This window comes from Cibotium barometz, chromosome 1, assembly GCF_041138505.1.
Source record: "Cibotium barometz isolate CiBa-2024 chromosome 1, ASM4113850v1, whole genome shotgun sequence".
NCBI classification, from domain to species: Eukaryota; Viridiplantae; Streptophyta; class Polypodiopsida; order Cyatheales; family Cibotiaceae; genus Cibotium; species Cibotium barometz.
This window is the reverse complement of record NC_141046.1, coordinates 82,156,228-82,172,699: the sequence shown is the minus strand read 5'-3', so window position 1 is coordinate 82,172,699 and position 16,472 is coordinate 82,156,228. Positions and strand designations below refer to the sequence as shown.

General features: G+C 41.6%; 1 pseudogene; it reads left to right on the top strand.

The window, feature by feature from the left end:
* Positions 1 to 7,323: 7,323 nt before the first annotated feature.
* LOC147642506 (uncharacterized) lies at positions 7,324 to 14,798 on the top strand (annotated as a pseudogene).
* Positions 14,799 to 16,472: the final 1,674 nt, after the last annotated feature.

Here is a 16,472-nt window from a genome sequence, read left to right as displayed (position 1 = left end):
ACCGTAGTCCGAGTTTATTAGATATTGTTTTGGAAATGTTTTGGTTATTTTATAAATTTTCCTGTCTATTGTCTTTTGTTTGCTAATGGCTCTCCAACATTGTGAATACTATAGATTCAACATCTTTTTAGCGAGCCAAGCAATATGGATTTAATAGTGATTTTTTGTATCTGCACCATTGGTTCGAAAAAAAAATTATTACAATGGTCATTTTAGAACATTTCATGTCTTCTTTGTTTGATTGCTACAGAATTGCACTGTGGTTCCACTCTTCTCTTTAACATTTCATGCTCGCTTAACATCATACCATGCCCCTACCTGCTCACTTTCACAAGAACATGAGCTCTACTCATTGCTTTGTGCTCGCTGCTCTTGGCTCGCTTTTTGACCATCCCCGCTACTATCCACACACTATGACCAGTTGACGCGGTCATTTATGTCTCACACATGTTACTACCTAACAGGCCAGCACATAGTGCAACTGGCACAAGCTGACATCGAGCTTGAATCTCAACAGCCCCTCTTAAGCTCATGATGTACTGCCATAGAAGATGTAGATGAGCTTGGGCTATCAAAGCTCTCAACACTCCCCCTCAAGCTCATCTTATGTACTCCCAACATAGTACGGAAGTACTCAAACTTCTCCCTGCTAAGTGGCTTTGTAAAGATGTCGGCCACCTGCTCTTCAGTCTTCACATACTGCAAATCCATTGTACCATCCAATACTTTCTCTCTAACAAAGTGATAGTGGACCTCTATATGTTTGTAGATGAGCTTGGGCTATCAAAGCTCTCAACACTCCCCCTCAAGCTCATCCCATGTACTCCCAACATAGTACGGAAGTACTCAAACTTCTCCCTGCTAAGTGGCTTTGTAAAGATGTCGGCCACCTGCTCTTCAGTCTTCACATACTGCAAATCCATTGTACCATCCAACACTTTCTCTCTAACAAAATGATAGTGGACCTCTATATGTTTGCTATGCGCATGAAAAACTAGATTCTTGGCCAACTGTATGCTGCTCATGTTGTCACAATGAATGACAACCTTGCCATCAATAGGCTCACCCAAATCAGCCCCAAGAGACTCTTTAACCATACTCCTTCACATGTAGCTATGGCTGCACCCCTGTATTCAGCCTCTGTACTATATAAAGCAACACTAGGTTGCTTCTTACTACTCCAACTCACCACTACACTTCCAAATGTAAAGGCATAACCACTAGTAGACCTCCTGTCATATGAGCTACCTGCCCAATCTGCGTCTGTGTAGCCGTGTACATCCAAGCCTTTACCATGCTCATAAAGAAGACCATAATGTGCAGTGGTCTTTACATAGTGCATAATGCGTCTCACTGCATCCAAATGAGGTTTTCTAGGGCTTTGCATAAATTGGCTTACTAGCCCCACAGTATAACTGAGATCCGGTCGTGTGATAGTCATGTAAATAAGACTGCCAAACCATCTTTCTATACATAGATGGATCATCCAACTCTTCACCAAAATCAGCCCGCAGCTTCACATTCTGCTCCAAAGGTGTACTCATTGGCTTACACCCTGTCATCCCATATTTTGCCAACATATCCAATGCATATTGGCGTTATACTACCATGTCCCTGCATGGTCTTTGATCACTTCAATCCCAAGAGAATATCTCGATTCACCCAGGTCTTTCATGTCAAACTGCCCACTCAATGCCTTCTTGACATGCATAACATCTGTAGCATGATCTCCTGTGACAATCAAGTCATCCACATAGAGATGACAAGCAAGACAATGCCATGATCTATTTTCTTCACATAGAGTGAAGAATCTGCTGAAGAAACCTAAAATCCAAGGGAGATAAGATATCGGTTTATCTTATCACTCCAAGCACGAGGTGCTTACTTCAAACCATATAATGCTTTCTTTAACCTGCATACATGAGTGGGGTACCTCGGGTGTACATATCCTTCTAGCTGTGCCATATAAACTTCCTCTTGTAAATCACCATTTAGAAATGCATTTTTCACATCCATTTGATGCATTGCCCAACCATTTGCTGTAGCCATAACAATGACTGCTCTCACTGTTCCCATCTTTACAACTGGACTAAATGTTTCATCATAGTCCAAGCCTTGGATTTGTGCATAACCCTTAGCTACCAGCCACGCTTTATGGCGCTCAATGGAACCATCTGATTTGCATTTCACCTTATAAACCCATTTGCAACAACCAATGATATTTTTGCCTTGTGGTAAGGCAACCAAATCCCAAGTTTCATTATGGACCAATGCGTCTATCTCGCATCCATTGCCTTCTCTCATACATGCTTCCTAATAGCTTCTGTGTAGCATGTAGGTTCCACATGCTTCACCAAAGAGGTCATATATGCGTAATGCATAGCAAAGTCACGATATGTCAACCTGTCAAACTGGATACTTGACTCTTTGGGATCTCTGCAATGCATGTGGATCACTCTGAATACCTGTCACTCTAGCATGTGGAGGCACATATCTATCCTGCCTTGCACACCTGGTGTGCATAAAACTGGTATGCCAAGTTCCTCATCCAAACTTTTTGAACTTGACGACTCATAACCTATAATGCCCTATTTTGGCGCGCTTTTTTCCAAGGCTTCAAATTGCAATGTAGTGGTTCAATCAAGTGTGGATAACTTGCATTGACACCTAAACAAGCTCAATGTTGCATATTAGAACCAACCAAGGTGCATACATACCAGAAATATCAAATCCCCTTCTCTGTTTTCAGGAAAACCAATAAAACTAGTAAAAACCAGTAGAAAAAGTGCTCTAATTTCTTCAATTCTTGTCGGAATTGAGGGACCAGGCATTCATTAGCTTAGCAATGATGTCCACTAACTCCATGTAAAAGAAATTAAACTAATTGTAAAAGTTGAGAGAGTAATTAGTCAATTAATGACCCTCTGTTTCACTAATCACTATTTATAGCCTTTTCAATTAGCTCCAAAATGCATAATTTCTCCAACAAACCACATAGCAACCTTCTCCTCTGTGTGTATCACAAAATTGCTAAGAAGATTTTTAGATTAATCAACCACAAAACTAATATTTGACCTCCACTTTGCAAGACTATCAAAAATCTACCCTGTTTCTGGCCTTCAGGCTGCGCCGCCTGCTCTTGGAGGGATTTGGCAAGTTGGTTGTGGCTATTGAAGACATATGTGTGTTCCCAACACTCCTAAGCATGCACCCAAGCCACCAATTGGTTGATTTTTACAGGAGACCGGCTCCAATTGCATCAAAATTGGACCTCTATTCTTGGTTTTTGTGAGGGCTTCAAAAAAATAATTTTCCAATCACTCCAATGCATCAAACTTGCTCCAAATTCATTCTAGGGCTTACACATGAGTTACCAACACATTCCCTTTTGTCAGATACATGAATCTTTGCCAGATTTGCAACCATTTGCCTCATACATTCACGACAATCAAGCTTCAATGGAGAGCTTGCAAAAACAGAAATTTTTCCTTTGCTTTGGGCAACTCAAATCTGATGTTGTTTGTGTTTTTGCACCTGCGATCCACTCAAGGATGTTTTTAGTGTTCCTTACCCGGTAGTCCAAGCTCTCAGATTTGGTGAAAATCGGTGTGGTCCAAGCTTCACAGCTCCAATGGCAAGCTCCATAGCTCCCATGGCAAGCTCCACAGCGTTTCTTCACAGCTTCTTCTCCCTCTTCTCTCACTCACCCATAAACCCTAATAGAGAGCACCAGGCTCTGATACCATGATGAAAAATAGGTAGAGGGAGAGGAGACACACACACAAAATCAAACCCTAATATATTAGTCAACCCCTAACCATAGAGGGAAAACATGTCCCATCTCACACAATGCATAAAGCCATAATCCATAAGCTACAACACACTACATGTGTTGAGTCCACACACAGCTAACCCTAGCTACTGTCCACACACCATGACTAGCTAGACGCGGTCATTTATGTCTCACACATGTTACTACCTAACATGCCAGCACATAGTGCAACTCGCACAAGTTGACATCGAGCTTGAATATCAACACAGAGGTCCATTCCACCTCATTGAGAAGGAAGTTTTTCTCCGAGAAGCCCATCAAGGGATCATCGATCACTTTATAGGGGAGGTAACAACAAGGAAGATCCTCCAACAAGCGGGTCTCTCTACTTGGCAGTGCCTAAAATGGGCCATTCCACCTCATGAGAAGGAAGTTTTTCTCCGAGAAGCCTATCAAGGGATCATCGATCACTTTATAGGGGAGGTAACAAACAAGGAAGATCCTCCAAGCACGTGCGCATCGGCACTGGTGGGGGCACTGGTGGTTTGGTACTCTGGGTGCCACACAATCGGATCCTTCCACTTGAACCATCCTGGAAATGGGGCCTTGACTTCGTGGGTTTGTTCAAGCCGCCATCCCAATAACGGGTAACAAATACATTCTAGTGGCAACCAACTATAGTACCAAATTGGTGGAAGCCATAGCCCTTAAGGATAATACGACCAAGTCCACCCAAATCTCCTCGGTTGTTCCCGATAGAGCTGATAAGTGACCAAGGTAAACACTTAGTGAATGACATCATCCAATAACTGGTCACTCAGCACGTGATCATCCATAAGAAATCCACTAAGAAATCCACGGTCTATTACCCACAAGCCAATGGTGAATGCAGTCCACTAATAAGATATTGTATAGCTGATTCTCAAGAAGTTGGTAGATGAGAATCGCTCAGATTGGGATGAGAAGCTGTATTTGGCACTATGGGCATTCCGCACTGCCTCTATAAGACCTTCACAGAGATGATCCGTTCAAGTTGGGTGTATGGTTTAGCAATTAATCATCATGTTTAAGCTTAGGTATCATCCACTTTAGATTAGCTTAATCACCATATTAATTTAGGATTAGAACTAATCATCATAATCATGAACATGGTACCCATGATTTTCAACATGGTATCAGAGCCTTCCCTATCCCCATGTCATTAATCTCAACTCACATTAGTTCAAATACTTCACTAATCATCTAATCACCCACTAATACCCAGTCGGCCAGCATCTACTGCAGGCCGACAGTGCAGGCCGATAACATGTGGGGTATAATACTCCAGTCAGCCAGGTCATAACAGGTCGGACAGCATAATAATCAGCATATTCTCCCATGCGCAGCAGTTAATAGCATTTAATGCAATTTTTGGGTATTTTTGTCCATGTTGAACTGGCCGACAGCCCTATGCTGGCCGACCAGCAGCAAGGAGGCATATATATACAAGCACATCATTCCTAGTCAGTTCATTTAGTTATTCAGTAGTGAACATCTCTTTGCTTTGGTTCGGGACTGTTTTGAGATTAGTTCGAGGATAGTTTATGGGCTATTTTTTTTTTGCTGCAAATTCAGCTATGTACATGGGTTATTGGCTGCAAGTATAAGGTCACCTGGTTATGTTTCTTGGCATGGGAGTGATGCAAGCTCGCATGGCTGCGTGCTCATGGAGCACATTGTTTTTCCTGCTAGAAAGGAACAGAGGGACCTACAGTTATGGGCATCTCTATGTTGCCAGATGTTTCATGAGGGAACAGGTAACTAGATGTATGCTGTTGTTGGCACTATTGTTGAATGGTGCCATGAATGGTTATGTATGGAAACAGGACAGAAGTTTCAAAGGGAAACATGCCTAAAGGTTTCATGTGGAAACAGGCCTTTCGCAACCAGACAGGGAGCTTTGGTCGAGAGACTGCAAAGCTTCGAGAGACTCAGCTACATCCTGTCTCATGGTGGGAGAAGTATGGAAATTGTGCTCCCACGCTGGTAATTCACTACCCTTAACTACAGTTTACATAGTACACTGTACAATGTGCATCTTTCTTGTTTCCACTTAGTTCTAATTTCTAATTGTATGTGCATTTCAATAACAGAAACGCATCGCCATTCGAGTGCTCTCACAGGATTGCAGTTCGGGTCCATGTGAGAGGAATTGGAGCACTTGGGCCCTCTTCCATACAAAGAAGAGGAATAGGCTGAGTACCGCTCAGCTAGAGCGGTTGGTGTTTTGTCATTGCAACCTCCAGCTCCTTGAGAGGAATGCCCGACATCCGGAGCCTTCGTAGGTGAATGTGGATAAGATCGACATCAAGAGGGAGAGGTTCATCCCAGAGATCCCACGGAATGAGCGTGATATGTACACCTTGCTTTATGAGGAGCTGACAGTGCCGAGCCACAACACCCGCTGACAGTTCCCTCTGTGTCCCCAGGTTGTTGTCAGAATACGCAGCGGAGATGATGACCAGATCTGGGAACACAAGAGCAAAAAATGCATGCAGAAAAATAGCACAAGAGAGAGAGAGATGTAGGCGTGTAACTCTGCTCTGATATACCCAAGAAGATCCCGATATGATACACTAAGTGGTATGGGGCTGGGGGCCTATTTATATGCCCCCAGATGGGCAGTCGGCCTGCTGAAAAGGCCCTCCACGACTGTAGCAACAGTCGGCCAGCAGCACATGAGGCCCACGACTGCATACATCCAGTCGGTCAGCAGTGAGACACTCCACGACTGATGTCTGAGCAGTCGGACAGCTACTGAGTCCTCCAGCTGTCACCAGGTGGTGTACTTTGCTGCAGTTGTTTTCCATGGGCGCTCGATTATCTTCCCCCTGGGCTTATTTTTGTGGTTTTTCAGGTGGATTGTTGCAGGTTCAGAGCTATTGGAGCTTCCCCTTCCCTGTTCTCTATGCATTGAGGGTTGAGCTTGCTCCCCACAGCCTCTCTTAACCTATATTCAGCTATGGTAATGCCCCTCTAGCGGGCTACTCTCATGAATTATGTACAGCTGTGTGGGGAATATGCTTTTTGGCTGAGGCAAGAGCCTCCTTTGACAGGAACAGAAGCAGCTAACTGTTGCTCCAAAGCAGGAACAGGTGAGGGTAGTTACCTCACCACGCAGGTGTCCAATTCAGCACTAAATCAGTGCTGTTTTTGGACTGTTCAGGGGCTGTTCCAAGGCCCAGTTGATGCCAGATTGCAGAGGGACCTTGCTAGGGTCTGCCAGGACAGTGTGGTGGTTGTACACAGAGCTGAAAACAGGTCTGTACAGAAAATACAGCAAGCTGAAATTCACTGTTTGGGACTCAAATGGAGTGCCCAATTGCACTCCCGCTTTCTATTTTCAATCTCTTAATGAAGAAATAAATACCGCAAGGGGCGCCGGACTTCAGGGCCAATCTGGTGTTGAGCGAGGGAGCGAGGATTCTGTTTGTGTGTGTGTGTCATAAAGTCCAGGTATTTAACAATGTATCTCTAGTCTGACATATAGTTGTTTTAAATATATAGATACGATGAGTGACCACGGCCGTAAAGTGAAGTTGGCGATCATCAAGTCTTTGCTACGAGGCACTGGAGTTTCTGGAGATACACTATAAGAGGGCATGACAGATTATGTGGAGATGGATGATGCGGGTTTAGACGGCGCGATTGAGATTCTTGGGAGATTCAGTATGCCCGTACGACCTGGAGAGGGTACATCCTCCCAGCCACATGCAGGAGTGGAGATGTCTTGGCATGCACATACTACTGCGCATCGGTAAGCTTCTTGATTGATAAAATAGTAATGTCATCCATTTTTTACATATAGAATTCTTAATATATATATCCTTTTGATGTCTTTGTTTGCTTAAGACTCCTATCCCAGTTACATCACATCATGAGAGTCAGTGGCTTACTCCTGATATACCTCCTAGTACTCAGGTGACACCTGATTCACACAGGGTAGTGGCCGTTCCTCCCGCAGGTATATCTTTTATGGGTGATTACGGATTAAATATCAAGTATTTTTTACTAACTTACATCTCAATATATCGTATGTTTGTATTGCGCGTAGGCATCAGAAGACTTTGGGTGTCACATGCAACATCACACCTGATGGGGGTATCCTTTAGGTCAGAGCCGGCATCGCCTTCAGACGACGGATGAGAGATCTTTGCATGTCATATCTACAGCGAGTTCATATACCATGGCAGTAAGTATTATTTAACATAAAGAATATGAATTATAGTTTTTTATTTGAATTACTAACTGACTTTATTTTGCAATGCAACGATCAACTCGAGGATGATAAGAAATATGTCATCAACACACTGGAGACGGAGTTTGGGGCAGGATGGAGTTGAAAGTGGTTGCTGAAACAAATGTGTAAACTCCTGAGTCATCGACGCGACAATGCACGGTAAGTAGAGAGAGAGAAATGAAACAAAATGAAATGCTATATTTACGTCTTCAAAAGGCCAAGATGACCTATGAGACCAAAAAGTTACTACCAGAGAGCTCTGATACCAATGGGCAGCATGGGGTGTGTTGCGATTAAGGGTACTGCGGGTAGTCACTGAGGGTGCTGCTGGAACTACTGCCATGAAATGCTAGAAGACTGCTGGCTTCGATGGTCTACTGCTAGGCCAAGTCGATCCAGGGAACCTTGCTTGATTGCAGGTACTGAAGGTTGAGATGCTGATACTGGGGTTGAAACGCGAGATAGAAGCCTGTACACAACTAGAGTAAGAAAACCAAGTCTGAGGGGAATCGAACCCCGACACTAGCCATATGAGGCTATCACCACGAGACTCCCCACCACCCACCCTTGTTAGTAAGTTTATAAAAAAAAAAACAAGACTTCACAATGAATGATTTTGAGATTAAATCTTACCGAACATAGGTTGATCCGTGAGTTGATACATAAGACTACTGGTCCTCATCATCATCTCTAAGATAAACCGTCAATAAAATTTCATCTTCATTATCCTTGTTGACTTCTTCGAACTCCTCGATCGTTAAATTTTTGTTCACGTTCATTTCCTCTGTAGGCTCGACATCCATTGTTTCCTCCTCTTCGGTGTCTGTAGTGTCAAAGTCTGGATCGTTGTCATTCTCATCACCTACAATGTCATCATGATCGACGGATAGAAGAATTCTACACCTCTCTGAGGTCGATGTGTCTAGATTCGAGGATGTAATCAAATCATCCTGATCCGTTGTCTCAGAGCAGAGTCAACGCCATCAAACAAGTGTCGACCTCTAGGTTGGACATGCACAACTTGCCACCATGGATGAGCATCTGTATTCTTGTAAAAGAATGCTTGTTCAACATGAGTTGGCAGAATGTAAGGCTCTTTTGTTGCACGCAATAACTTCGAGGAGTCGACGGACCAAAATTTGGACGGTTCTCTTTTCATTGTGGCATTATTTCCTTTATACCCGGCATGGAACCAATCCACCTTCAAAACCACCTGTCAAAATACACGAATCAAAACTTAAAAATTATGTTTAGCTTTAAGAAATCTACATGTTATTGTTGCATGAAGAGAGATCTCATTTACCTGCTTGAAGATACGATATGATACTTCATAAATGCCGACTATGGTTCCCACGTAACCAAGTTCACTGTCGATAAGATTTGTGTCTCTTGAACTTGCACGTGATAATTGCTTAAAAGAGGCAACAACGCAAGAATCCTGAGTTAGACGTAAGTCGTCAATAGATTTTATCCGAAGATGTTGTCCATAAGCCCACATGTTGGTATACATTTGAGCCTACACCAAAACATAAATTATTAAAAAAATTTGAGATTCATTTGTTTAGTTCAGAGTTTTCAAAACCAAACAAGTTACCTATTTTTCACACCCGATCATAAACTCTCTTTGTTCCGTAGAGATTGGCTCATGATCACTAACCGCACGTTGCATACGGGTGTATAACCAATCCATGAAAGTAGGTACGTCCCCATCGTTATTTACATTGGTTTGACGTCTGGATCTCCTCTTTTTACGTCTACCAACTGGTTTGCTTGCAAGTTCCTCCTCATACTCATCAACGAATTGTTGCATGCATTCGCTATTATAGACAATGAAAGTAGAAATATCCAATTTATCTTGGATCTTAAGTCGAAAAGGGACTCCCTTACCAGACAATACCTCGTCATACATGGTAGAAGACGACTCATTTGTCCATACGCGTGGAGCTTCAGAATCGATTTTCTCAAGGTATTCACAAACGTAATACATGCATTCTTCAAGCATCCATCCCTCCGCCATAGAACCCTCTGGTCTTGCTTTTTGACGTACATAACCTTTCAATACTCCCATAAACCTCTCGACCCAAAACATCCATCAAGTGCTGACAATACCAGCGAGCTCTATCTCATCTACTAGATGGATTAGAAGATGAACCTGGATATCAAAAAAGGAGGTTGGAAATTCCTTTTCCATTAAACAAAGAAGCTCTATACATTCACGCTTCTTTTGTGGAATTGACCCTTTGGCAATCTCTTTAGATGTAATCCATCTATCAGTAAAAGAAAGAAGATATTAGAGATGTTATTGAATAAAGAAGATATGAAATAAAATTTTATACTAAAAATTAATGAGCGATAAATACCTTGCAAGCGATCCAAGGCGATATATCGCATCTCGGACTCCTCTTGTAATACATCCATCAATAACAAGGGGTAGAACATGCTACATACATGATTAATCCGATCAACAAACATACAAGAAAATAAATACTTTCAAAGATCTTAATAGATTTACCTTCACAAAATTGTGCCAATCGTGTGTTTTTAAACCAGACAAGCTCTTGTCATCTAGAGTGAACATGTTTCGACAAGATGCTCCATATCCTGTAGGCGTACGAATCAACTGAATCTTCCTGTTGATAGTCTCCAGCTCTTCTATCTTGAGCACCCATGGGGCAGGCTCGTAGGTTGTCTCACGTCGAGTTCCATCATAAAGTGGCCATAGATTAGGCTTTGAGTTTTGATCCTTTAAGTCGTTTCTTGCAGCCGCTGTGTCTTTCAAGCCAACGAGGTGTTGCCATAAGGTTTGACCAACGTTCTTGAATATGTGCATGGGATCAAGAAGATGACATATCCTCAAATCCTTCCAATATTCCAAAGTATACCATATCGAAGGACTTTGAGCTACAGTACGTTTTCCTCTCACTCGCTGCTTTACAGCGTCATCATCATCGCCGCTTATGATCTCCGACTCTGGATTGATAGCGGGTCCAACAGTCCACTTTAGATACCAATCCTTTGGTGTCATTGGTATTGGACATCTCCCTTCTTCTACCTTTCCATTAAAATGTATGGCTTGCCTTCTGTCTCGTAGATAATTATCCTCAGATAAAAATCGTCTATGTCGAAGATATATATTTTTGTTGAGGTTTTTGCTATAAGTCGATCTCAACCAATCACCACAAATTGGACAAGCTTTATAACCCTTGGTACATATCGCTGCATGGAAAACATAACAAAGATGATTAGCGTAATGAACATCGTACAAACTTATGAAAGAATATATATATTTAAACCATTTACCTGAGCAAAAACCATATCCTGGAAAGTCGTGGATAGTCCATGCTAAAATTCCACGAACAATGAATTGTCTTTGACCGATGCTTCTGGACATATCCATGACATCAATCCCTCTCCACACAAATCTTGAAGATCATCGACGATGAGAGGGGCCAAATAAACATTCAGATCTTTAACTTGTCATTTTCCCAGAATTAAGAGTGAGAGCATTAAATGCTCTTTCTTAATGCTGAGATACGGGGGTAGATTATAGTTAATAACTACCAGTGGCCATGTAGACCATTTACTTGATCTCATTGAAAATGGATTCATGCCATCCAATGCTACACCCATCTTTAAATGGCGTGGTTCTTTTGCAAAATCTGGCCATCGCAGATCAATATGCTCAAACGCAGGACAATCTGATGGAATTCGCATTACTCCATCTTTGCTCTTGTGCTCCGCTCCCCATGTCATAAGCTTAGCTAATTCGGGACTTTGGAACATATGTTTTATACGTAGAGCCAGGGGAAAATGTCTCAATACCTTTCAAGGGACCTTACCTTTCTCCTCTTTATAACGAGGAGTTTGACATTTTGGACATGTCACACCGTCCTCGAATTGACCTCTATATAAAATACAATCGTTGGGACATGCATGTATAGAAGAATAGTCAAGTCCAAGACTACTTATCATCTTCTTCACCTCCTCATGTGATGTAGGAAGGGAATTGCTTGTCGGGGCAAGAACTTCTGAGAGAGAGTAGCCTGCAAAGTCCATTAAAAATATGATCAATAAGAACAAAACATATTGTGATTACTCCTAAAATATTTAGATTAAAAAAAATGTTAGATTGTTACATACTTCAAAAGTGCTGAAATGGATATATTACTCCATCCAAAACGGTTTTGAAGATTCAGAATAAGTAAGCTTGCACTGAGTCGTGTCAGTTGGCTTCCTGCGTAGATACGCTTTAGAGCTTCTTCTCGAAGATACTTCTCGTTGTTATTAGGAATATCGCTCGCACTATTATTTTGATACCAATCCTCAATAAAATCAGACATGCCATCGTCGTCATCAAAGATATGGTCCCGCACATTATTGAAGTCCTGAGAATATTGTTTTTTTAGTCTTGCATATGCATTAGGATCACTCCTGCGTAGGATCCTCATCCACTCTATTGACATGTGAGATGCGTCATGTGAACGTTGATTTGTGATATTGTCGATGTCACAATCCGGAATCTACATATTTGAAGGCAATATCAATAGCATGCCTCTATATAAAAGAAAAGATAGATACAAAACAGTTACAGACAATAAAAAATGATTATCAAATTAAAATAGAGACAGTAGAGAACGTGGTGCAAATTAAACTATAGAATTAGGGTACAAGAGGTCCAATAACATTAGGAAATGTATACAATGAAGCTCTCAATCCTCATCTAGTAAGGATGCTCGTGGAGGTCTACGCCATCCATAATTGACTAGCAATTCATCACCAGCACGTAATGATCTAATAGCATTGACAACTATGTATCTTTCTACATCCCTGCTCATATGTTCTGGTTCATGACTATTCTCACACTCCACAAACGTGCAATTGGTTCTTGAACTCATCCCTCGACTACTATTGATTAAACCTGCTATGTTTCCTTGAGAGTAAGGTCTTCCATCAACATAGAGTCTTTGTCCTTCTGCATGTGTGATCCCTCTATCAGAAAGAGAGGCTGCATTGAGACATAATCCATAAGTACTCATGCTCTGAATGTAGCGAGTAAGCTGATGCCATGGACCCCATCTATATATAGGTCCAAGACATAAGGGTGACCTCTGAACGAGGGGGCACATGTAAATCCTGTGCAATAAAGAGGCCTCGTCCTGCTCCACTAATGATAGATGGAGCAATCATGTAGCGACTGCCCCAGAAGCTGAAAACCACTCCATCTAAAGGAAGTGATCCTCTCTGCCATCCTCCGTATCGTCTGCAATCATACGGCAAACGGGTAGGCAACGGATGATCTCCACCCATCTCGGCCTCCAAAGCAGGAGGTAGAGGATGTCGAGAAACCTCGAGCTGCAGCTGACAAGTGACCTGTCCGTGCCGTGTGCGAGGGACATGTGCACCACTGATAGTGAAGTCATCCTCGTCTCATCAAGTGAATATACCTACATATATGATATGGTTACATTATATATGAGCCTTTGATTTATAAAATAACCAATAATAAAACTAAGGGAGAACAGTCACATACCATAGGTCGATGTCGCTCCTCAGGTGGCGGTGCTCGCTCAAAAGTACCATGAGTCATCTCATGTGAAAAGCACTCCCGTCGTGGCCTCCGATCTGTGCCACGACAACGAGCGCACCAACATATAATAGACTCGTCGTAGTAGAAATCATCATAAACGAGTTCATGTGCAGTATTGGAACTCTGTGCACCCCAATCACCACGAGTAGGAGGTGGTGGTGTACCCTCTGATTGGTTCGAATCTGGTTTTCAAGTACCATAAAAACACGAATCATTAATCAAATGATCGAGAAGAAAAAAGCAATGCATGAAAGAAAACATTGAAATCTAACAAGTTCTATGGTATGCAATATGAAAAATAAACAGACGCTACTGTATGGTGGAGACAAACAAGAGGAGGGCTGATATGTGCATGGAGACATGGCAATACTTCCGCAAGGAGAGACGCCTATGAATCACTTTTCCTCAGCAGAAGGTGCGTGCCTTTGATGATGTATATTAGAATTAATTTGAACTTTGATAGATTGATTCTAAGTATTCTCTAATCTATGTCATTTTGTTTAATGAAATTTACATAGACGGTAGCACGAAAGAGACTGCAAGTTGGTCACACATCTAGACTAGGCCGGATGGGTCGAGATGGATTTGTGGCCACATTTGTGACTATAAATCATTCTAATTTTAATTTGTGACTATAAATCATTCTAATTTTAACTTTCAAAGATACTATTATTGAATGAAGAAATCAATAAGTCTTTGGTTCTGTCTTGATGCAGACCAAAGACTATGGTCGTGCACCTACGGCACAGGAGATGGAGTACACTACATACTACGGGTACCGCACTTTGCAGGCAACACTTTCGGACACGCCTGATCCACTTGTGGGTATCACTGATTTTTTTTGTGGTTTATTTTCATATTAACTGTAATATATTCTTATTTGATTTCACTAAGTAATGTAGGAGCAACATGGCGAGGAGGACATGACAGAGGTGGCTCGACAGGAGGCCGAGGGGCAACGACGAGAGTCTGAGGCGGGCGGCGGCGGCGGCGTGATCCCGGGTGGGGACACGGGTGGTGGCGGCGGTGACACGGGTGGTGGCGGTGGTGATGGTGGTGTTGTGGTTGGGGGCACGGGTGGTGGCAGTGCTGATGTTGATGATGATTCCGAGTCTGATAGTAGCGACTCATGTAGTGATGGCTCACATAGTGATACTTAGTGATCTGTTTTGTATATGAGAGGATTGATCCAAACCATGAAGTTTCAAAGCACGTGATTTCAAAGTACCAATTTATGTACCACACGTACCTGTACCATGTAACCATTTGCAAGTACGAGGTTTCAACATGATACCCAACTTAAGTACCAAGTCTAATTGTGAGTTCGAAGTTTCATTATGGAGCCTGATACTAAATCAAGTACCAAGCACCAAATCTAGTACCAAGTACCATGTACCAAGTATCAAGTACCATGTACCAATTACTATGGACCATGTACCAATTATCAAGTACCATGTACCAATTACTATGGACTATGTACCAATTATCATGTACCATGTACCAATTACTATGGACCATGTACCAATTATCATGTACCATGTACCAATTACTATATGGACCATGTACCAATTACCATGTACCAATTACTATATGGACCATGTACCAATTATCATGTACCAATTACTATATGGACCATGTACCAATTATCATGTACCAAGTACCATGTAGTACAAAGTACCATGTACCAATTACCATGTACCAAGTACAGTGCACCAAGTACCATGTACCAAGTAGCTTGAAAATAGTTATTATTAAAAAAGTTTTTTAATTGCCGTTTTTTGTCCATCCCCGTTTCCGTTCGCCGGGATTGCTTACATACATACATACATACATACATACATACATATATACATACATACATGCATGCATACATACATGCATGCATACATACATGCATGTATGTACATACATACATATGACATACATACTGTAAGGACCCTTTTTGATATAGACATGTATATACAAAATTTTGGCATAAAGACTTAATTTTTGGTTGTGTATATTTTGCCTCTTAGTAAAATAATATATTTTGAGTCAATTACTAACATGTCTAGGGCGTAATAGAAGTACACCACCGTTTGCTTCTAGTCTTCATTTTGAAGGAAAATACGGTCCGGAATGCGGATCCGGAAGGAGCCGGAATATCTATATGAACCGGAATGCAGACCGGAATGGAGTTCCGGAAGGCAGAGAGACGGGTACAGAGGAGATCCGGAAGAGTGCGGGACGGGAACCTTCCGCATACAGTACGGAAGAATGCGGGACAGAAACCTTCCGCAAGCCGTACAAAAAACCAGTCAGATTCTGTATGGAAATAAGAGAGTACGGGATACCGGATGAGAGCAGATGCTGGATGAGATACATACATACATAATGTCTTACATACATACATATATGTATACATATACAATGCATGCATGCATGCATTATGTATGCATAACATATGTATGTAAACATATGTATGTACTACTATGTGTGTATGTACTATATGTATGTACATACATTATGTATACATATACAATGCATGTATGCATGTATATATGTATGTACTACTATGTGTGTATGTACTATGTATGTACATGCACATTGTATATGTGTATGTATATGTATATTTATATGTATATGTATATGTATTATATAGATATATATATAATATGACATATGTACTACATATGACATACATCCGTGCATATATATATACATATATAATGCATGCATGCATGCATGCATTATGTATGCAGGACATACGTATGTACTATGTATGTACATGCACATTGTATATGTGTATGTATATGTATATTATGTATATGTATATGTATATGTATATGTATATG